At 38.3% G+C, this 24,762-nt stretch overlaps 1 long non-coding RNA gene across 4 annotated transcripts in view; it reads right to left on the bottom strand.

The window, feature by feature from the left end:
- Positions 1-8,890: 8,890 nt before the first annotated feature.
- The window catches only part of LOC130101974 (uncharacterized), a 63,159-nt gene continuing 47,287 nt past the window's right edge, over positions 8,891-24,762 (bottom strand). For all 4 annotated transcript variants that reach the window (XR_008809085.1, XR_008809084.1, XR_008809083.1 and 1 more), the window contains 2 exons: positions 22,377-22,467; positions 8,891-9,289 (listed from right to left, as the gene is read on the bottom strand). This is a non-coding gene — a long non-coding RNA (uncharacterized LOC130101974). The remainder of the gene's footprint in view (positions 9,290-22,376; positions 22,468-24,762) is intronic.

Raw genomic sequence — 24,762 nt, 5'->3', positions numbered from 1 at the left:
CATGATCTGAAATTCTTTGGATTCTTCTCACTGTTGCTGTTCTGTTTGTTTAGGATTGTTTCCATTGGATTGCATAAAGGTCTGCTTCTTGCATTGTTTTCAATCTGTTTGTGTGGCAGGCTGCCTTCAGTAATCAAAAATTTACAATGTATTATTACATTTTTAATGCATTGTCTGCGACCTAACCAACTGCAGAATTACTAGTTCTGTGGATCACTTCATTACTGAGACTGTCATCTCTGGCTCTCTGAAGTCTTAAAATACTCCACATGAAGTTCATAGATGTTGTCACGAAGTTAAAACGCATGTGTGCCACAGCTGTGTAATTATAGCGCACATCATTTAAGAGGCTTGTATTATAACGCTTATTATTTAAGATGATAGCCGTTGATAAATAAAACCCTCGCTAAATATAAAGTTTGTGAATCATGAAACATGTAAATATTCCTCTGAAATCCGTTTAAAGTAATCCACACCATGGCAAATGAAAAGATCCATTATAAAATCATCAGCTTTAGGATTTTTTTTTTTGCTTACGCCGTAATTTAAGTGTGTGTCAGCGTGAGCGAGTTGTGTGTTATTTATGCTAATTTGCATGCCTTTTTATATTTCAGTAGAACTGACATCATTAATAAAGCAGTAATCCAGAGGGGGGAAAAATAAACAGATCGCAACTCCATTAAGAGTCTAAATGTGTGTAATATGCCGGATGATCTATCCGAGGACAGATGAAACGACTCCAAAATATGGTGGAGAATGCGGGAAAAGTGAAGGGAAATGCTGGATAATTTCGTTAAGAAAGATATAATTACTTTTAGTTCTGAACTGAAGTTGGAGGAGACGGCTTGCTTTTCAGTCTGTGTGTGTGTGTGTTGTGTTGTGTGTGTGTGTGTGCGCTGAGAGGCCTCGGCCCAGGCCTTGTTTGAGGAAAGATTATCTTGACAAATTGGATAAACATCTTCTGCATGACAGGACGCTGACGGAAGATGGGCTCTATGCGTGCACACCTGGTGATAGTTTGCTTAGTGAGCGAGCGCGGTGCGCAGCGGCGAACTCCTGCTCCGCCTGCCATGGGGTTTGTTTATCCCAAACAGGTAACAACAGGCACGAGAGGCCCAGAGCTTTCCAAAACACCCCACGCAGGTTTTCAGGTGGTTTGGTCAGAACTTCCATGATGTTTGTGTGACAGTCGGGGTTCAATGAGCTTCCAAAAGAGAAAAGGTTCCAGTTTACTATAATCTTTTGAGTCACAAATACTAATAAATGTGAATTACTTGAAAGTACATCAAATGCAGTTTATGAAATATTCATCAGACCGTTGAACAGCATTGCTGAAATGTTAAGGGTTTGTGAGTTCCCAGCATGCATTGCAACATAAAAAAAATGATGCGGCTACTATATTGTTTGACTATTTGCTGACTTTTTTAAAAACATTTCTTGCTGTTCTGTCATTATAAGGGCTCATCTTTTAATATTTGTTGATTGTCACCATTTGGGATTTGTGTCAAGTGTTTGAGGTCTACGTACAACCTTCTAAAAAATATCCCAGATGTTTTTGTTTTTTAAGGAAAATGCTTCTTTAGAAACATAAAAGTCACTTATTAGGTGTTCTATAAAACTGTATACAGTTTTATAAATTGATCTATCATTTCGGTAGCATTGTTGTTTGATATTTAGTATTTGGTACAGATTTCTTGTTCATCAAAATTTCAATTAATAACAGATGATCTATCATTTTGGTAGCATTGTGGTGTTGATATTTGGTATTTGGTACAGATTTCTTCATAAAAATGTCAGTTATTAACAAATTAATCTATCATTTTGGTAGCATTTTGGTGTCTGTTTGTGTGTGTGTGTGTATATATATATATACTTAATTACTATTCTGCGCAGTACTATATATGCTGTTTTGAAATAGGTAACACTTTATTTTAAGGTGCTTGTAATAAGCAGTAATTAACAGTTAATAAGACACTTATAAGACCTTATAAGATGCATATAAGCATTAACTACTTCATATAAGGGTTAATTAAAGGTCCAGGCCCTGAAGAGATCAGGGAAACTACTCCCTCTTGGGAAGGTCAATTTTTAAGTGACTGGGAGTTTGTGTTACCATTTCTGTTTGTTCGGCTGTTCTAAAAGTGCAATGTATTGATACTTGAGAAATGTATTATTTAATTTAATTTATTTATTATCATTAGTTAATGCTTATATGCATCTTATAAGGTCTTATAAGTGTCTTATTAAATGTTAATTACTGCTTATTACAAGCACCTTAAAATAAAGTGTTACCACTTGATCAAGTAAAAAAAAAAAGAGATTCTACCTTTGTCACAGTTGAAAATGCATTGCTTTGTGGGATATAGTGTGTTCTGATTGTATAATGCACATTTTGGTAAATGTAGTAGGTCATCTGGGAATTCCATACAGAAAATGTGCATGGTATGAATAATATACACTGTAGCCTGAGTAGTAAGTTATCGTGCTCTTCCATACAGACCGAGAGTGGGCGGCAGATGAAGTCAAACGTGATAGGTGAGAGAACAGGTGAACGTTTCCCCTCTCTCTCTCTCTCTCTCTCTCTCTCTCTCTCTCTCTCTCTCTCTCTCTCTCTCTCTCTCTCTCTCTCTCTCTCTCTCTCTCTCTCTCTCTCTCTCTCTCTCTCTCTCTCTCTCTCTCTCTCTCTCTCTCTCTCTCTCTCTCTCTCTCTTTACCTGGCCAGTTTCCACGCTTATCCATCAGCACAGGTGAACCTGGTGAGCATGAAACACTATCATGGGACTGATTGTGTTGAAAATCCAGCCACTTACTCAGACTCAGACAGGGACTCGCTTCCAGAACTGAACAGAACACCTTTTCACCTCCAGCTCATTGGGAAAAGACAACAACAGGAGAAAAAGATCTCATGAGAAGAGTACATAATGCCTATATAATAAGCGAAAGAAAAGCAAACTCCACTCTCCGTCCAAAGTAGTAAACACTTACTTCATCCCTCAGAAAGTTGCGTAAAAACAATCGATCAATCATATTATAAATCTGGATCAAGAAAATGATCAAGCTATTTTTTTTTTTTTTTTTTGTTCACAGTGAATTAATTGTAGGCGCGCCGTCTGAGGCTTAAACTAGCCTAACCGCAATCATAATAACATCATAACAAACATACCACATAAAAAATATGTTTCTTGTGAGATCTGCCCAGATCTGTTGAACTGATTGCTTCTGATCACATACTATTGTCTCTTCTCTATTCTATTTTTTTAAGTTATACAGTATATATCAAGATTTTACTTTGAAAGAAATCAATGCCTTTATTTAACAATAAATTTATCAAATGTTAAATGTATCAAAAGTAACTGTAAAGATATCTATTATAGAACAACAATGGTAAAAAAGAAATGCTGTTCTTCCGAATTTTCTATTCATCAAAGAATTTTGAAAAACAAAAAAATCCACAAAAATATGAAGCAGCACAACTTTATTCAACATTGATAATAATCAGAAATGTTTGTTGAGCAGCAAATCAGCGTATAAGATTGATTTCTGAAGGATCATGTGACGAAAATTCACAATATCACAATATATCACAAGAGAAAACAATAATTTTCAATTATTACATTTCACAACATGATGCTTTTTACTGTATTTTTTATATAACACATGCACATGCAGCCAATACATTTGTATTGTATTGTACTTTGTTCTATAATGATGAAGAACAGCAAACGGGTGTAAGAAGCTGTCCTAAAGCTGACACAGAATGTGTTACCGTATCTCGATGCCTGAGACAGGTGGATGGACCTTTCTATTCTGTCCTGAGGGAACTGTCTGTGTGTGTGATTGATCATGTCCAGTGTCACACCTAAGATCACCTCTCCTTCTTTGTAGTTGAGAAATCACTGGAAGGAGATTCCATTACCAGCATTCACTCATCTACTTGCTCTCAAACAATGAGCCCTGTACAGTTAGCTTCACGTGGACATCTTCATTACTTGATCAATGTGCATCATGGCCTTCATGAGAAGGTTCATTTATTTAATACCACTCAGGAGGTTTCATTCTGACAGGTCTCCAATTTTTGGTAATTTTTACACTGGATTTAGAGGTTTATTATCTCATAGTTTTATTTCCAAAGTCTCTAAAGGGAGTAATTTGATCATACTTAAAGGATTTAGAGTTGAGGCTTCTTAATTAACTATGTAACCCATGTGTACAGCCAATCCATTGACATAGCTTTAAGGCTTAAGCATTTTCTTTGGCAGTATGAGGTTAAAGGGACCGTTCATCCTAAAATAAAAATTCTATCATCATTTACTCACCCTCATGTTATTTCAAACCTGAATGACTTTCTTAATTTTGTGGAACATAAAAGAAGGTATTTTGAAGAACATTGCAGAACTATTTTTGTACAGTCAATGGGGCCAAAAACAACATTGGTACCCATTGACTTTCATTGGAACAACCTGAAGTGATGATGCCAGAATTTTAATTTTTTGGTGAACTATTTCTTCAAGGTTTTGGTTGATGATGAAAATGTCTTGCAGTCCATGCCAGTTGGCACTGGTTCGTATCCGGCTAGGAGTGGTGCGAATAGTACAGATTACATTGGTGCCACTGGTGAGGTTTAGGGGAGTAAGAGTAAGCAAGGCCAGCTCATAAGAGGTTTTGCAGGTCAACCTCATTTTCCTGCCCTCAAGAGGAACACCATGCGATCTGCGATCTTTAGAGTCCTTGTTGGTGCATCCACCTCCCATGACAGTGGTCCAAATCCCGCTCGGGCAGTGCGAGTAGGACACATATTGGTGCCGTGACCCAGATGATATAGTGAGTTTAAGGGGGGTGAGTGTAACGGAGACCAGTTGGCAAGATCTGTGCACTCTCCTGCCACCATTATCAACTGATGCTAGAAGTTTCATCCTTGTTAGCACCAGCATCTCCCATGGGGGGGCGGGTATAATTGAGGCCAGCTAATAAGGGCTGTGAGGTAATCTTTACTCCCCTGTCCTCAATAGGTGCACTGACACTAGAGTCTATGGTCTTTAGCATCCTTGTTAGCTTGACCACCTGCCATGCTAGTTGACAGGGGTTTGAATCCCGCTTGGAGTCATGCGAGTAGGACCATGTTGGTGCTGTGACCTGGTTCGTAGTGAGGTTTGGGGGGGAAGTAAGTATAATAGAGGTAAACTATTAAACAATAGAAAGGTATAAACTATTAAACTGGGGGGGGGGGGGGGGGGGGCGGGTATAATTGAGGCCAGCTAATAAGGGCTGTGAGGTAATCTTTACTCCCCTGTCCTCAATAGGTGCACTGACACTAGAGTCTATGGTCTTTAGCATCCTTGTTAGCTTGACCACCTGCCATGCTAGTTGACGCTAGTTGGGGGGGGGGTGGGGAGGGGGGGGGGGGGGGGCGGGTATAATTGAGGCCAGCTAATAAGGGCTGTGAGGTAATCTTTACTCCCCTGTCCTCAATAGGTGCACTGACACTAGAGTCTATGGTCTTTAGCATCCTTGTTAGCTTGACCACCTGCCATGCTAGTTGACAGGGGTTTGAATCCCGCTTGGAGTCATGCGAGTAGGACCATGTTGGTGCTGTGACCTGGTTCGTAGTGAGGTTTGGGGGGGAAGTAAGTATAATAGAGGTAAACTATTAAGTGCTTGTAAGGTAGTCCTAACTCCCCTGCCCTCAAGTGACACACTGATGCTAGATACTGTGGTTTTTAGCATCCTTGTTAGCACATCCACCTGCCATGCCAGTGGTTCAAATGCCGCTTGGATTGGTGTGAGTAGGACCAGTTACATTGGTGCCATGACCCGGATGGGAGTGAGGTTTGGGGGGGCTATTATAGAAGCCAGTAGTAAGAGCTGTGAGGTAATCCTCACTCCCCTGTCCTCAATAGGTGCACTGACACTAGAGCCTATGTTCTTTAGCATCCTTGTTAACGCACCCACCTGCCATGCCATACCAGGGGTAAGTATAATAGAGGCCAACTAGTAAGTGGTGGTAAAGTAATCCTCACTCCCCTGTCCTCAATAGGTGCACTGACACTAGAGCCTATGTTCTTTAGCATCCTTGTTAACGCACCCACCTGCCATGCCATACTAGGGTTAAGTATAATAGAGGCCAACTAGTAAGTGCTGGTAAAGTAATCCTAACTCCCCTGCCCTCAAGAGACACACTGATGCTAGAGACTGTGGTTTTTAGCATCCTTGTTAGCACATCCACCTGCCATGCTGGTCAATGTTGGATCGAATCCCTCTCATCATGGTGCATGTAGAACGTGACCCAGACGGGAGTGTGGTTTAGAGGCGTGAGTGTAATGTAACCAGTAGGAACTTCACTCTCCTGGCCTCAGAAGCGCACTAACAACTAATGTTGGATGCCTCCTATGCCGGTTGACCTGGTTCGAATCCACTTGGAGTGGTTCAAGTAGGACCAGTTACACTGGAAATTGTGGTCGCTAAAAGATAAAAAAAAATAAAAACGAAAATACATGTCGTTTTGGAAATGTAACAAGACAATAATATATTTTTTATACCTTTCTATTGTTTGAAGTATGTTAGAGGAGCATGATAATACCAAAGCGCCTTTAGGTTTTACAAACAGGTTTTGGCACATGCTTGCCTGTTTTCCTAAATAGTTTGACACTATTCCAATACCCAGCCCAATCCGTCACATTTCAGGGTAACACACCACTCCACCACACAACAAACTATGCTTTACTAAAAATAATCCCAAGCAAATTGTGCTCTTTTTCACATGTGAGAATGTGTGAGAGGATCCACTAATCAAGTCACAAAGCAGCTAGAATACAAGTGTGTAGGAAACACAAGGCAGGCCGCATAAAAGCCCTTTGTACGATGCCCTGTTTCTCTTCTTCTCTCCGAGTGTATCATAGCTGACATTTCCACTCTCATTAGAGAGGTTCCATGAATGGGAACTCAAGGATGGTGTGGGTGAATGACAGACAGGTGAGGATGGCCGTTCCTCGCATGGTTTAATTCACAAGAACTCATAGCCACATTCTTCTCTAATGGACCTAAAAGTTCTGCTTGGGTTTGAGCCGACCCAGTTTGACTGTAATGGTGCTCAAGTCAATACACGCAAGGCTAAAAACTTCAAGATATGTTTTTCTTAGTCATGATTCTTGGTTCAAACTGGGTCGACTCAACCTGAAGCACACCGGGTCCATTAGAAAAAATAGTGGCTACGAGTTCTTGTAAGATAAACCATGCTGCGAACTATGCTCACCATCCCTTCCTCAAGTCATTCTGAACATGTATGACTTTGTACATCTGCAGGATACGCATTCAATTAAATTATAATAAGTCAAAGAACTAGTGAGTTTTGACAAAACAAAGATTTGTCACCAAATTTAAAGTCTGAGTATGTGTGTGCTGATCACTATAATGGTTTGATTTGAAAGTGAATAAATGCTTAAATTTCATTCTGTCCTTCGTACAAAGTAATAGTGTTAATATGTAATAATAATATTGTATGGATTAATTCCACACTACCTTATATCCTTTTTGGAGCTTGAAAGTTTTGGACCTCATTGGCATTCTTGCGAACAAAAAAACGTTTGAAACATTATTAAAAATATCGTATGGTTTTTTTTTGTTCCACTGAAGAAAATATGCCTGACATGAGTACATTTTGAATGCCTCCAGGCTAACTGCTAACTGGCCATGCGAACTAGTCAAAAATAGTCAAGGTGAACTGAGAATAAAGTGCTTTTTTGGTCTTTAATTTGAAGACGTTTGCCAAGGCCTGATGTACTTTCAAACTTACAGAAGCCAGTATTATGGATGATACATTTGATGACTTACCCGAACATTTCAGCTGCTGTTGTTCTTGGCACAGAGTCAATCAAATGATCAAATTAAAGGGGGTGCCCAGGACCAAAAAGAAACAACTTTTTTCCAGTATATTTACTGTTGTTCCAAGAATATAATCCCAAGAGATTTTGTTTGTATTGAATGGGATGAGATTTGCAGATGCTGGATGTGGTTGTGTGGCCATATGCTCACTGAATCACTCCCATGACTCTCTTTGAGATCTTGGCTTGGTCACACTGAAGTCAGCCCTTATGTTTCCAAAATGTGTGCCTTTTCTCCCTCTGCATTTACAAAAACAGCTTTGACTCCAACTGGGAAATTAAACAGAAACATGGAGCAAACCCAGTCCTGTCCTAGTGGACATTTAAGTTATGACCAGTGTGCAGTGTGACCTTGCTCAAGGTGCTTAAATGATTATTTGACTTACTTGCATACATTGTTAGGTCTGTACAATCTGAAAACATGATAACTCTAAAGAAAAGGCCATTTGTGAATTTCTATGCATGGTTTATGATGGCTGGTCAGAAAAGAAACATCCCAAATCTTTCTTTCTTTGAAAACGTTTTCATTTATTAATTTTTTGTTACGGCTGTAAACTGATACCCCAAGTCACCCAAACATACAAAATCACCTCAAAAGCACATAAAAAAAATCATATTTTGCTTAAAGAAAATGATAATTACGCACACTTTACCCCTTGTTGGTAGTTTCTCTCCACCTCTTTTTTAAGGGCCACAAGCAGAGTTTTGGATGACTTGACGCTGTTGTCCATTCGGAGTTCAAATTACTGGATCAGAGTCCAGACATCCTCCATTCATCGAGTTTGTATGGCCACGCCAGAAGGCAAGTAGTCCTCTGCAGTCCAGATATCATCTAGCGACTACAAAGATTCCTGTGACATGCTACTCTCCGAGTGACCGATTCAACCGTCTCCAGGGAGGACGACACAATGCTAATATTGAGAGAATGATACCTTGACCTACCAACACAGGTTTCACCACACCGTTTATATAAGAATCATTAATATACAATCTTTTTGAAATATTATTTTTATGGGTTGACAAAAAACAAGCAAACAATCAAAACGGTCCGTGTCCAGCACCAGAACCTAAAAGAGACATTGATTACTGTCAAAGGCAAAAGCATTACTGTTTCCAAACAACACATCAGATCTGGGCTGGCAGCGATATGCCTCCGTCTTTACAGTTTGCTGCTGTGAGAGTTTTCACAGCACGAACAATTCCTCAGTCAAGAGCAGACAGTCATCTTGTGTGGGCTCTTGTGAAGTCTGCACTGTTCACATCGTCCTACCCCATGGCGTCCATAAGAATAAAGAATATGCCCAGTCATCACGCCAATGAAAGGATGCATGAATCAGTTCATAGCGGCCGTTCAGATGGCACTGTCACCCGCTTTAAGGAGCCACTGCTGCGAGACGATGTGTCCGTTTGTCCTGCAATCAACAAGATGATCATATGATCGGTTATTCTTCAGTCAATCAACAGTGTTTCACTCATGTTTTTGTGTTTCAGCCAAACCTTGACCTGCACAATTGCACTTGCTTCTGTAAATGAGCAGCTGCCTTAGAAATTAATAGAATTATGACAGGAAATTATACATCGTCAATGGTGGTTTATTCTGCCAGTTCAAACTAATTTATGTGTATATATATATATATATATATAAATGTATGTTACCTGGTTGCCTTAAAAATTTGAGTTCACTGAAATAAAATTAATTGATTTAATAAATAAATAGAAACTCAAAATATTGTTACTTGAACCACATTAACTGTCTACGTTGATTTGACAAAAGATGAAAAGTTCTGATAAAAAATCATAAAAATATATTTTTACAGTATATATATGTGTGTGTGTGTGTGTTTCTGAAGGATCATGTGAAACTGAAGACTGTAATGATGCTAAAAATTCATCTTTGATCACAGGAATAAATTACATTTTACAATATATTGACATAGAGCACAGCTATTTTAAATCACAATAATATTTCACAATTTTACTGTTTTTACTGTATTGTTGATCAAATAAGCCTTGGCTGAGCATAAAAGACTTATTTTAATAATATCCTATTTACATTTCAATATACTTTAAATCATTTGCGAATTTTGTTAGTATTTGTTAGTTATATTTTCCTCAAAATGATTTTTCTACATAAAAATAAATATTTAATTAACATGCATAGAGCTTTCGGGGCTGTTCCCAAAACTGTAATGTGGTGTGAAAGCAATCATAACCTGTGGAATAAACCACTAATGATGTATAATTTGCCTATTACATTTATCATTGCTGTTAGTCATGTTGAAGTTCCCCTTAACACGCACCTCATTCTTCTCAAAAACACATGCAACTGCTTCATAAATCCAGGCAAAACACGAACGAATCATTACCTAGAGTTAGAAGTAAACAGTTGTTGCTAATCTTCACATTGAAGTACAATGGTTCAGGAATCAAAGGTTCCCCAAAAAATCACACTCAGGGTTGGATCAAAATAGCCCTTAAGAAGTGAGTCTCCTGAGTTTGAAAGTCAAGGTTCTTTCTATCAAACCGTTTGTGGGAGAGATAATGTAACTCCGAAAATCTTGTTGACGCTTTACAAAATGAAAGTGTTTCAAGGGATCCTTCAAACTCTCTCTGCTGTTTCACACTGAACGAGACGAGATGAGCAGTCGGGTCAATCCCCTTCCCCCATCGCAGGCCAAAGCTTGGGGACTCCATCTACAGACGAGGCATCTATCAGTTCCCCTTCTCATTTGTATAATGTCGGGTCACGGATGAAATTGAGTCTTACATGGGGGATTGAAGTTTTAATTCAGGCGCTGCGCTTTGGGGCTTCGGCTCGGCCTTTTCCACCCACTCAACACCCAATCAATTGACGGAGAACGAGACTCCCAGTCTCCTGAAGTCTGCCCATCACACCGGATGACAATGCGTAACACCAACTTGCAGCTGTTGTTTGCTTGCGTTTAAATATGGATGATATACCTGTGAAACGCTCTATTACAAATACCCACAGTCACATCCCAGATGTATGCTAAGTGGGATTACCAGCACGAATATCATTTTGCATAACTGTCCGTCATCCACACAACCCATTTCTGTGGTATCTGTGGCCCGAGGCTACGGGATCAGATGTTTTTCGAACATTTCACAGTTGCACTACGCATCTGTCAGGTGTACTAGCGCGCTAACATGCGCCAAAGCCACTCGCGCCTCGGGTGACTGGCGTTAAATGAAGTCAGCGACTGTGAGCCGTGCCTGAGGGAGACGGTGGAATAACAGCGACATACGGACAACATAAAGCCGTCCTGATGGGTGGCCCGTGGCGGATATGTCAGAGCGAACGTGCTAAAACACTCTTCTCTGAGCGCGGGGTGACTGTGACTTCAAAAGTGATGATTCACTCGAAGGTGTCACAGACATATTGCCATCTTCCGTTGCACAGGAGGAGAAGACAACATAGGCGAAATGGGAAAAAAACGTATACTGTAAAAAAAAAGTTGCTGCCTTAAATTAAGAAATATCTGAAATGCTTGCAATACTCATTCTCCACAGAATAGATACACAATACCACCTGTGCTTTCTCGCTCTCGTGATTTCTCCGACACACGTAACCCGCCTCCATACACTCACTCGTTTCATTTGCTCTGGATGAATATTTTTGGTGAATTTCAGCACATATTGCACATAATTTTACTCATTCCCGCAGATGTTGTTCTCAGTCACTCCCAAAGTGAGCGCATACATAAAGCCGCCTCTCAGTACTGTATCGAGTTCTTTTTCGTTGCTTGTTGCGCATTAACAGTGAAATACAGACAAAGTAATGTCAAAATGGCGAGTATTCACGTAAACAGTTGAGAAAGAAAACGCTTGTGTAACAGTATAATGGATCCGTGCGCCAGCGTCAGTCAAACCTGCTGTCAAATTATGAGATAATAGTAAAAATACATATACGTCATTTTTCCCCATGATATCGACGTCAAAACTGTGGCCAGTGAAAACACCGATTGGCTTGTAACTTTGGAAAACCACTAGCCACAGTGGCTGGAGAGCGAAAAAGTTAATGTCAAGCCCTGCAACCAGCGTAATAAAACGTTACAGGGTTAACGTTCAAACGTTTAGGATGAATCTGAATGTGCTTTTAGCGCCACTCAGTGGACAGTTCCTTTTTACACCAATCGTCGTAATGATGTTGCCAGAATAACGTTCATCTGCTTCGGATAAAACCGAAAGCACTTTTAGCGCCACCTACTGGACATTTCCGCGATACATACTACAACCGGCACAATGAAACACTGTGAGAAACGCGTTGATCTGCTTCGGATAAAACCAAACGCACTTTTAATGCCGGACATTTAATTTCTAAAATGCCACGATACAAATGCTACTTTACTTTTTGACTTTGAAAAGGCTTGATTTGGGAGATGAGTGCAGTGAAGTGGCCTGGATGCCGTCACATATCCCATTCCTCAGCAGCGGCCCGAAGTGGCCAGGAACTGGAAGGCAGTGTGTGTTTTGTGTATTGTGTGTTGGGAGGGGTGTTTGGCTGGCTTGTAACTGTGTTTGACCCCTCGCCGGGCCATGGCTAATGCAAGTGTGGGCTAGTGAATGGACTGAGGTCAGTGTCCAGTGACACATGACCTGCCACGGTTAATTCCAGTCGAACAATGGATCCGGCCCTGCCAGGAGATCATCCCATTACACCTCCATGCCAAATTAATTGTTTGTTTTCATGGGCCGCTCTCGGGCTGACCCCACGGTCAACTTGCTTTAATAACGCTCGGTGTTAACCTGGGAAAACGTAGAGTGCAATCTGCGGATGGAGCTCGGGTTTGTCAGGGCCTTCTCCAGTCTGTCGCAAATGGACGCTCTGCGCTTCAGTCAATTATAGGAGGTAATGTCCTTTTTCACAAAAAGTACTTGAGAAGTGACCGCAAACGCCAGAATGTGCCCCAATATAAATGCAGGTAGTGGTAAAAGGAAGCAGTGGAAGCTGATGGAGAGCACTTTGTGTTTAGATAAAGAGCGTGTTGAATGCGGAGAGCACAGCGCTGGCCTGGGAGCTTCGAGAGTGACAGGGTTTCAGCACCGCAGGCCTGCAACACTGATACTGCATAAGAGCTCTACGGTTACACCTTCCCTTACTCTATTGTGTTCCAATGGGACGCCCTACACTAAGATTAATTATGACTCATAAACTGTCCTCATTTACATACACTGCAAAAAAAAAGTTGCTGGCTTAAATTTTACATTCAACTTGGATGTTTAAGTCAGTTAAAATTATAGTAAATTACTTTAAACTGATTTAAAAATGAGTTGAATCTTGTATAACTTATAAAAAACGTTAAAAATTGCTTAACTTATTTTGATGAACATATGTTGTCATAACTTATTAATCATATATTTGTTTTGGAGTGTAGAGAGCGGTAGAAGGCAGTTCTAACACATTAAGGCATATACACTCCATTATTTAGAATAGTTGTTGATCAATATGGGTTTTAATGACTTATGTTTGGGATCAGGTCAAATCATTTATGCAAATTATAATAAAAAATGCAATTCATACTTGAATGCACCTTTACTATGTTCAGCATGCTATAATTTCTCAATTATGTTTTAGTTAAAACATGTCAGGGTTATGCAACTGTCCTCATATCATAATTACAGTTTTTTTACGATTGCTATGACAGATTTTTCAATACTTTTAACAATTTTCCAAAACTCTTAACACAGTTATCACTACATCCGTCTGTGTAAGCTATACTATTAACGCATTTCTTGTTGCTTTAACACAAAATGCATACAATTAACAAAAATTTAAAATGCTTGAACTTCTTTTACACACAAGCTCAATTAAGACCAAAACAATGGAATTTTACTGCCAAATTTACCAGTGCTTTAACACTGTATTTCAGAACAGATAACACCATGTTCTAAACCTAACCTTACAGGCTAAAGTCAAGGCAAACAGCTGTTTATATTGTGAATTGAAACACAAATATATCCCCTGTATTTTATTCTATTGTTACGGCTGATTGAATTATGCAAATATATAAATCACAGCTGATTTCTAGGAAACACACTCAGGGGTTGAGGTTCTTTCAATTGCATGACCATATGGTATACAGTAAAAGAGGACCTTTTTGGCGGATCTTTTGTGGAAAGAGAACAATATAGAGCAAAAAAAAAAAAATAACAAAAAAAAAATGTCTGCACTAGGTAGAGGAAGATGCGTACCAGGACAAGGGAGAGGAGTTAGAATGAGTGGTGGCGCTCAAAGAAGAGACAGAGCTAGGGTAGTGAAATAAGACCTGCACTTGTGCCAGAGGTAGAAAGGGGACAGGTGAGAGACCACTTGCCAATATACGTGATCACATGGGACAATGTGGCATTCCACCATTCCCGTGCAGTCACAGCATTGACGCCCATCCTAGGATGATGTCCCTTTTCCTTGCCCCTTACTCCCCTTTCCTCAATCCCATTGAGGAGCTTTTCTCATCCTGGAGATGGAAGGTTTTTGACCATCATCCACAGGACCAAATGTCCCTCCTGGATGCAATGGTTGCTGCATGCCAAGACATCACAGCTGAACACTGCCAGGGGTGGATAAGGCATGCCAAAAGATTATTCCCACAATGCCTTGCCAGAGAAGATATCAGGTGTGATGTGGATGAGAACATGTGGCCAAATGCAGAAGACCGGGCAGATTAGAAGATGACCCTTTTTTTTCTTTTTGTACTTTTTCTGTTCGTATATTTAGTATTTTCACATATAAATGGCAGCTATATTGCATATTTTGTTATATTTCAGTAATGTTCTTTTGCAAATAAAGTCTTTACTGTATTGCAGCAATTCTGTCTCTGTCTTTTTTTTCATAAACTGTACATTCTATAAAGCTACTCTGAGATGGTCATTCATTTTTTGTATTGAATTTCTGCAGCAAAAGAAACAAAATGCATGCATTTACTAAACCCAACAAAACAAAAATGTAGAGAGGCTTCAAAAGAAACTACAGTGCAAAACACAATCTATGATCAATACAATATACTGTCTGTTGTATAAGGGCATACCTGACACATAAAATAATGCAGTTTCTGTAATTTCAGCTGATGATAGTGTTTTTTTTGTCATTGTGTTATGATTGACTAAATGTTCCTGTTGGAAGAGAACATGTGTTAGTGTTTTGAATAATTATTTGATTTTGAGACATGTTTGCAGTGTTTTGTTAGACATAGTGCATTGTGTTAGTGTATTATTGTATTTTGAAAATTAGTTTTGGAGTTTAGTTTACAATGTGTGATTTTGAACATGAAATTAACCGTTTTGCCAATTGTGTGTTTTAGGTGTGTTGGTGCGTTAAGAGTTTAGGAAACTTGTTAAATGTATTGAAAAAACTGCCATAGCGATTGGAAAAAACTGTAATAAAATAAAATGGAATTATTGCAAATAAAACCTAATAAAGTAGTTTGGCATTGTCTTTTATTAGTATTACTTAGAAAAAACAAACGTTTTGTTATTAATATTTGAAAACTTTTGTCCACCAAGTAAAAGTCATGTGGTGCAACCGACATGTAGAAACAAAATTAGATTGACAAATCTCTTATAATAACAGAAGACAGGTTAGTTCAGCTAGTAGAATGTCATGGGGTGCGATTCCCCAAAAACAGAATGATATTTAGTAGGGGTGTGACGAGATCTCGTGCCACGAGATCTCGCGAGACTAAATATGACGAGATTTCTCGTCGAGTGAAAAAGCTGTCTCGCGATATCCCCATTAATATTCCACCGCTACACTCACATTCGCCTAAACTATCGTTTTGTTGTTTTTATAAAAAAATAAAAACCATTATAAACTAATGCAAAAGTCTGCTCTGCTCATCCAGCGCGAGTTGCCGTTGCAATCAGTGCAGCACGAATCACAGTTCACTGATCGCGTGACGATGGCGGAGGATTCGTTGCGCAACAGACTAAACGTCTGGTAAATGTCTTATCATTTAGAATGCGCGCTCAGCACCGCTGCTCCCTATACGCGCGGTCACGAATTTGTAAGTGAAAGTAAAACACAAGCTCCCTGATGTGCATTGCGCACAAATTAGGCTGCATACATAAAATAATCCGTCTCCCAATACCCATCTCTGGACTGTTTATTTGCGGCTCTGGTCTCTGTTGGCACTGCGAATATTGAGAGAGCACTGTAACGTACAAAGGACAACAGACAAGGGAGGCTCCGTTTCTGAACTTATAATCGGAACGCAAGAACAACTGTAGAGACAAACAGCCTCGTTTCTCTCGGCCTTTTCCGAACTCACCGCATTAACCCTATAACTGCCGGTGCAAAATAAAACCGCAATTTCACAACAATTATAAAGAGTCTGTGTGCTAACTTTGATTATGGTTGCACTCGCACTTATTGTTTGCACTTAATAAGACTAAGAGAAAACAGTTATTTATTTTTGTTATTTATACGGTTTTTATTTCTCTGTTAAATGTGTGTTAAAAGGAGTTCAGTTAGGAGGTCACACACAGCCTCAATCAGAAGTTCTGAAAGCTCTTAAATGTACAGTAAGGTCTGAAGAGACTAATGTGAAATTATACAGGAGAAAAGCCAGTCAATAAAAACCTTTTACAGTGCTTGAATATTGTTTTCTTTCAATGCATTTGATAATTCATACTCATAAAGTAGACCTGAAATGACATGCATTAGAAGATTATTAGTTAAAACATTGAAAAATGCACCTGCATACTATTTTTCCAGCCATGAATTTTGTCATTGAGGATTTCTGAAAAATTGTGCAAAAATCTCGTCTCGTCTCGTTCTCGTGAACCCAATCTCGTGTCTAGTCTCGTCTCGTGAGATAAGCGTCTCGTCACACCCCTAATATTTAGCATTCATAATATTTGCAAAGAAAGAAAAAACTCTAAATAAAATGTGTACATACATTTATTCAAGGTTTAATGAAAATATAACACTTTTTACTTTTTATTACATTTAAATGTTTCTTTAAAATTGTATAAAAGTTAGTCAAAACCATACAAATATACAACAGATTTTTTAAATATTGTTTCCTTTTCTTTATCATGAATGTCTTTGACCCTTTTACTGTTTACACTGAATACTTCATTTACAACTGTCAAGTGATAAACTATTTTAATGTAATTACGTACATGAAATGCCTCAATTAATTGGATTTATCAATATTTGCTGTGAAAAAGCCCTAAAATTAAGATAATTGAAAAACAAAAAGTTGGTAAATATATTATTTGTTTTATTTCCATTCCACTGAACATAAGTCATGTATACAGTCCAAAGCATTTCATTTTACAAATGAGTATTACTAACAAAGTATCAAACTATTTGTTTTTCTCCAACGAGCAGCATGACAAAGCATCTTTTTCTTTCACACACACAAAGCTTTCCAGCTGAATGAGATACTCAAACACTCTCCTAAACCATCAATAGTCTTGAAAAGTGCAGCTGATTTTAGCGAATCAGTTCATTAGGTTGTTTCACTTCAAAGAATCAATTCACTGACTCATTTTTGTTGCAAAAAAAAATTTTTAAAAGCTTGAAAAGTCTTCAGCTTAGAAGTTTGTTTTCAAGTTTTTATTTAGCTTCAATTGATCTGTTGAAGTTTAACGAGACTAAAAATGATATGACTAATACGTTATAATAACATATATTTTTACATTATTTAATGAATCAAACATTTTTTTGTAAGTTATACAAGATTCAACTCATTTTTTTTAAGTCAGATTAATGTAATTTAAGTTGAAATGACTTAAATAGCCAAGTTGATTGTACTTAAAAAAAATCTGTGGATGTAGTCGTGCAGTTAACAATCAATAGAATATAAATCTGTAAGGATGGCTTCATTTTGTGTCAATAAAATAAAAACGTATACAACTTTATTGTGTTTTAGAATAAACATATGAAGTGCATAAAATAAATGAATATATCTCATTGACGTATCAAACAAAAAACAAGACTTTGTGGCATCAAAAAGAGAAATTACGCATGATTAGTTGACATGTAGTTGCAAAGTTACTATAGACAGTCGAATGTCTGTTGAGGAGCATCACAGTAAAGAGTTAGCCGATATTAAGCAGAGTCTACTGATACTCTAATCGCTGCTATTTGAAATGTAGGTGCAACGTTACTTATAGTCAACAGAAGAGCACCATCAAAAAGAGCACCATCAAAATATGGATATAATATAATATCATAAACATGGATTTGAGTTTCTTTTGCTATAAGGAGTCAGAGAACAAGTAAATTCCATATCCAGCCTGGATCTCACGTATGCGTTTACTGAGAGGTCAAAGTTGAAGCGGCGAGTTCTGGCCCTTCGGGAGGCGACGGATCGGGAGAACTCAGTCCACAGGTTTGCTCAGAACCTGCAAAACCTAAAACAAATACTCTGATTAGGAATCTGAGCAGTTCCGAGAGTGATGGAGCTGCTATCTCTACCTATCACTCCAGTTATTTGCGCTCAAAAGACTATAGTTTAGACTGCAAACACTAGTTTAGGTGCAATCCTCCTGATGGAAGGGGGAAGGTCATAGTGGTCAGTTGGTCATAGTGACGGATGTTGTGAGTGTAAATGTTCAGAGAAAGCATTGAAAACAAGCACCAATGAATGATCGTATTTATTTCGTAATATAATGTAAAGCCACTCCATTTACTAAAGGAAAACAATTCAACAAGGAGTCTATCTTTGCTCTTAAAAGAGTCTCTCCGGAGTGTGTTTAGTAAATTAAGGACCCTGGAATTTTCTCATAATTGGCCATTTTATCATTTTGTTACAGGGAGCTTATTCTGAAGGGGTTCCCAATATGATTTATGAAATACAATTAAGCGTGAATTCTTTCAGCGGCTCATTGCTGGGCTGCGCCACGGCGCGTATCTGCCGCACTACACTGAAATAATATGTAAATACCGTTAAGTACTTGGAAAAACAGTGATGAACATGTGACCGAAAAGAGAAAATTGTCAGTGGGCTGTGGATTTATTCCCCCCTCGCAATAAATATTCCAGGGGCTTCCCTCCCATCATCTCTATTTTTAAAGTGGAGAGCGAAACTGTCTCCAACTGATACAGAAACTCATTTCATCGAGTGTGTTCAAAGAGATATGCCTACTGTGGAGATTGAACGCTCTGCACGAGCCAGTTCCTCTTTGTCAAACAAAAGACACTAATGACGTTGATCTCTTTCCAGGCCAAATTGCTTAGTTAAGATTATCACATTTTTGGTTGGTCAGAAAAGGACTGTTAATTTAAATGTACTGTAGCTATAAACAGCATGTTAATATTGCACACAAATAATCAGTGCGAAAAGAATGTAACAATTTCATAGGAATTAAATGACACTTTTTATTTAAGTATAAGTGGAGTTTGCTAAATCCCTGTTAATATTGCTCATACTTATTGACCGTTTCAACTCGTCCTGAACAATCTCTGCTACAGGCATGAATGAAACCTCAAATCAAACGACTGGTTGTGTTCGTTTTCATCTGCCGCTCATAAAGTGGCCAAAGAATCCCATATCTAGAGATTTTGGGGCGAATTCTTTTGACCACTCCCGTTCTCTTCAAACCACGCTATTTTCATAATGATATAAAATGCGTAAAAATATATTTTATGTCATTACATTATTATTTTTTCTTTTCCATTTTCACTTTAATTTTTGTTCAAGTTTTAGTAATTTTGTTGTGTGTTTTTGTCATTTTTATTAGATAGTGGTTTTTATTAAAAGTATTGCTGTCAAATCGATTAATCGCGATTAAACACATCTAACAAAATATTGTGTTTATATAATATGTGTGTGTGTGTGTGTATATATATATATATATATATATATTGGTGTCTGTGTGTATGTATGTACACACACATATATTATATAAACACAATCTTTTATGTTCAATGCGATTAATCGATTTGACAGAATTCATGACAGAAACATTTTCTAAAATGAGAAATGTTGCCTTGGCAACTAGCTGAAATATATGTTTATGGTCAAACTTCAGTTAAAGGTCCAATTCTCACTATTAACTACGACTTTTGCCTCAATAAACTCCTAATTACGTCGTATTAATAGTTAGTAAAGTAGTTGTTAAGTTTAGGTATCGGGTGAATTAAGGGATGTAGAATATGATCATGCAGAATAAGACATTAATATGTGCTTTATAAGTACTAATAAACAGCCAATATCCTAGTAATATACTAGTTATTAGCGAGAGTTGGACCCCAATGTTATCTAGTTTATTAATACATATTTTGAGGTAATGTTTATTTATTTCATGTAACGATTTTTTACGGTTTCGGTTTTGGTTCTCATTGTTTGCATTATTCTAAAAATGGCTACAGTTTTTTTTAGGTTCCTCTGTCTATTAATTAAAATATATTGACAAAACATTGTTTCCCCATCATTCTTTAGCCTTTGAGCGCAACCACACATACACACTCTCGGAAGTCTAGTGACAAAGTGTCGTACATGTTCAACAGCCATCCAAAGGAGAGCAGACAGTTCTAAACTACAGTTTTGTTCACTTTTCTCTCTCTCTTCTTACCCTAAAAATTTGGAGGCAACGCCTTGAGGCTTTCCAGTCCCCATTGTGAGGGCTGCCAGTTCTGTTTGGGCCCATTGTTCTCATCTAATCAGCCGTGGCAAATGTGGAGCCCTCCAGCTCATTACGTATTCGCACTCTGAAGTGACCATGGGAAGTTTTTCGGAGGCCCGGCCCCGGCATGGGCTGATGAATCACCTGCCTAGACGACACCTAGTGAATCCGTGCTGTTGCCGTGGCAGTGCTTTCTGATGGGACCGTCGACTCATCGCTCATCCCGGTGGTCAAACAACCACCCCCTTCCCTACTCCAACAAGCTTGAGTTTCACTATTGGCGTCTCGTCTTTCAGCACCTCTGCCCCCCTTCCACACACTCTACGCTCTGTTTACCGACTCCTGCTAACGATGGCCGCCCTGACGAGCTCATACAAGGGCTGTTGGCAGTGGCGGCCAACATTTATCCTTCGTGCACCAAGACAGAATGTGATACTGAAACTAAAGGATACGATATACCTTAGACTTTCTCAACAAATAAAAGTTAATCTTGTGTAAAAGATCATCTACTACAGCTGTGGTTCTCAACTGGTTGGTTGGGACCTCAAAATGGCTCACAAGCGAAATGCTAAATGCAAACGATGAAATGCAACTAACCACATAATTGTGCATGGTTAGGATAAATAAATGAAAACACTTCCCAAATATTTTGTTGATGGGTTATTGGGTCAGTTAGGTTAATGGATCAATGACATTCAAGAATGTCTAGGAAAACTCTAGTTAAAGTTCATTCAAATGTATCATATTCATGTTGGTTTTATATGATTACATTTATAATATAATTTTCAAGAAGTTATCATAATAACTCTAAAATGGCATGTGGTGTAACCATCAAGTAGAAAGTAATACCATATTTTCCTTAAAACTTAAATACATGTAAATGTACACATAGTCATTATTTTCAAAAGGTTTGTATTTTTTTTCAAGGTATTTTTTGTTGTTGCATAAATATCATGAATTATTAATCCTTAGATTTTAGGGCAGTCACACAACATGACATTCTAAAACCTGAAATAACCTTGATATGTAATAAAAAAGCTCATTATAGAACCTTTATATGGTTTTAAAATTAAGAATTTAATTCTTTCAGTCAGGCTTTTTTCTTCATTGTAATATAAGAACAGTTGTATAACCCTGGCATGTTTTACTCAATAACCCAGAACAATATCTAAATAAATGTTTAATATGGAAATTAAAAACATGCTCATTAAAAGAGGTATAGGTAAGTCATTATATGTGTGAATAATACTTGTAATGTATTTTTGAATAATTTAATAGATATAATAAAAACGTTTAGTCACATCATTGACTTTAATGCCAACATAAGTATACAAACCAGATTTAATTAAATATGGGTTAAATAAAATATGCTTTGTGCTGTCCACAACAGGTTGTGTGGTGAATGATTGGCTTCTGTGAATATATAAATTCAAGAGTCATTTACACTATCAGAAAAAAACAATGTGCAAAATGTGTTCCTTTATGGGTCCAACAGTTTGTGACCAAGGCAGACCCCTTAAAATGACACCTTTGTACCCTTTTTTATCCCTAAACGTTTCATATTAGTTCCTCAGAGGAGTACCCTTCTAGGGGCAGATAAGATACAAATATGTACTGGGACAAGGGGCAAGTTGTTGTACCCCTAAAGGTACAATTTTAGATTGTCTTTCCAGTGTAGAAATAAGTAAATTTTTGCATGATAAACAATGTTGGAACTGTGTGGATCTTCAAATAACCATTTGAGTTATGCTCTAGTTTTAGTCAAATCCCCTGTTCATTTATGGCTCTGGAGGTTGCTGAGGTTGGACAGGTTGTGGGACCGCTGTGACCTTATTTTAGTCAGTAGTAGGGGGCTACGGCTGCCAGTTGTATGGGTTAACATGACAATAATTTGAGCTGACTCACCCATCCCGTTCTCTAATCCCCTGGATATACTGCACTCATACAGGTGTCCACACAATCCAATTATCACCGCCATGCTTGAGTAGAAAAAATACTAGAAAAAAAGAAGAGAGAAAAAGAAGAGGGAAAGATCAAGTCAAACATCGACTGTCATCCAAGTGTGCATGTACAGCGGTATTATTGTAGACTGTAGAGGTGTGTCTATTATTGAACATTTACATGCTTGCCGTAACTTATGAATGAGCAGTCTGATAATCGAGTAGCTAATACGTTTTTCTGCCCTGTGCTTTGAGTAAACCAACTTCCTTTTGAATGCCAGGCTTGTAGCGCACTTTTGTGTACAGGGGAAACTGATATCAACTTCCCTTTCGTTTTATTGCCTCATTTGCATTACTGATATGTGACACTCAACAACACACCAAAACAATGCGGGAGGCACAATAGCAGGTGCATTCATGAAATCTGTGATTTGAGCCAAGAAAAATCTCATCTCCCCATCTCGCAACTCTCAACTTGCAGAGCACCCCTGAAAGCGAAAGTGTCCCCCCACTAAAATAATGGCAGAGGGCTGATTTCAAGCATGTAATGTGCTTTCTTTCTCCTCCTGCTGTTGTTGAAGGAGGGGGCGTGTGTTTCCTTTCCTGTAGGATCCCACTGTTTGCCCCCCATAGGGACAAAGACCCTTAGATAGAGGCTATGCCTTTTGGTACACTCCCCCTTCGAGGACCATGTCTAGGACTGCGGGAGGAAGTGTGAAAGGGCTTCCTGAGCCAGCATCCAGCATGTGGGCCAAAGTCGACTGGAAGACCCTCTCGACAGATGGAGTCAATCCCACTTCCCCCTTGGATTCCATAATCCAACTTTCTCTTACAACACTTCCCTCAACCTTATCCTTGTATTCCTCAACAGTGTGATTCAGGAGTGAAGCTGCTCTCTTTGTTCACGTTTATTCTGACCTTCTGAAGTTAGTAATTTGTCATTAGTGATTTGTGTGTTTGAATTGTGCTTTACTTTATATCTCTCCCATTCTTTGAGCCTTCTTAAACTCATATCCCTGTAAAGTCCAAAGTAAACCAAAGTATCATTAATTATTGGAAAACAATGGGATGTATGGCCCCAATCACAATGGTCCATGGAGAAACATAACAACTGAATAAGCAAATATGAGTCTTAATTGGTCTGTGCTAAACCGCCATGAGCTCAGTTAATGACAGCAAATATCCTTATGGGAGTTCTGTTTGAGTCCCTGCAAAAATGGTATAACTCTGTAAATATAAACCCACGTCTCTCCGGATGAGGTTTAGCTGCTGAGTTACAGCAAGTAAAGTTACTAAAAATATATATTTGTTAAAGTTGCAATGGCTTGCGAAAATTTTGCAGATTATACAGAAGGACATTGTTCCTAGGCTATATGTGCCATTGCACAGGGTCCACTGCTTCAGTTTACAAGGTTAGAAAAAGGAACTTTATAAAGAAGCAAACAGCGGTTAGAAAAGAAAGGAAATAGTTCACAAGGACTTGATACATTCCTAAAAGTTAGTACATGCCCCCCTTAGACAGTTACTGACAGGAAGTTGAGAAGGACACACAATGGCCCAACATGATCCAGCAAAGACACCCCAAATCAACAGGGTTCCTTCTGCTGTCACCCTAGCAATGCATTCAAATGTCAGCATACTCGAGGACACGTGTTCCTCTTGAAGCACCTCTGGAATTCACTTCACTGTACAGAAACATTTGGGGTAGAGGATTGGAGGGCTTCTATTCACGGATTCCTCAATTCATCTAGTTTCTTACATTCTCTCTAGAAGAGCAAATGGAAGAATTCAGTGATGAGGAAGCCATGGTAGGACTCTAAATAATTGAAGTACTAACTTTTTATGATAGGTTAACTAACCAACTTGCTGTGATTATTTTAAAATTCAAACAAAGTTGTTATAACTAATTGCAGCAAAATTTGTTACTGTGATAAATAAATATATATAGCATGAAGAGAATGAAGTCAACTTCCTTTGATTTCTTTATTTGTGTGGAGTGTTTCTATTATTGACAGACAATTGCACGATAATTAATGAGAGGCAATTTAAAAAACGATCAGCATAAGTTGAAGGCAACAGAACAAATAATGTCATGGTGTATAATTACAGTATTTACTATTTGAACAATTATTAAAAGTTAACTACAAATAAATAAGATTTCAAAATGCTTTGCATTTCAGTAATGAGACTTCTTGGGTGGAAATGTGCTTAATTGTCATGAAATGCAAATAAAAAAATCTGTGCCCCTTGACAGATTTGGTCAATTTTACCCTATAAGTTGTATGATCAACTATTGCTGAAAGTAATGAAGACTGACATTAGGGGGAAAAGTTAAGTATCACAACAGCCCT

The sequence above is a fragment of the Rhinichthys klamathensis genome, unplaced genomic scaffold, assembly GCF_029890125.1.
Source record: "Rhinichthys klamathensis goyatoka isolate OS25496 unplaced genomic scaffold, OSU_Roscu_1.1 h1tg000264l_1, whole genome shotgun sequence".
Classification (NCBI taxonomy): domain Eukaryota; kingdom Metazoa; phylum Chordata; class Actinopteri; order Cypriniformes; family Leuciscidae; genus Rhinichthys; species Rhinichthys klamathensis.
This window is presented reverse-complemented; position numbering and strand designations above follow the sequence as displayed.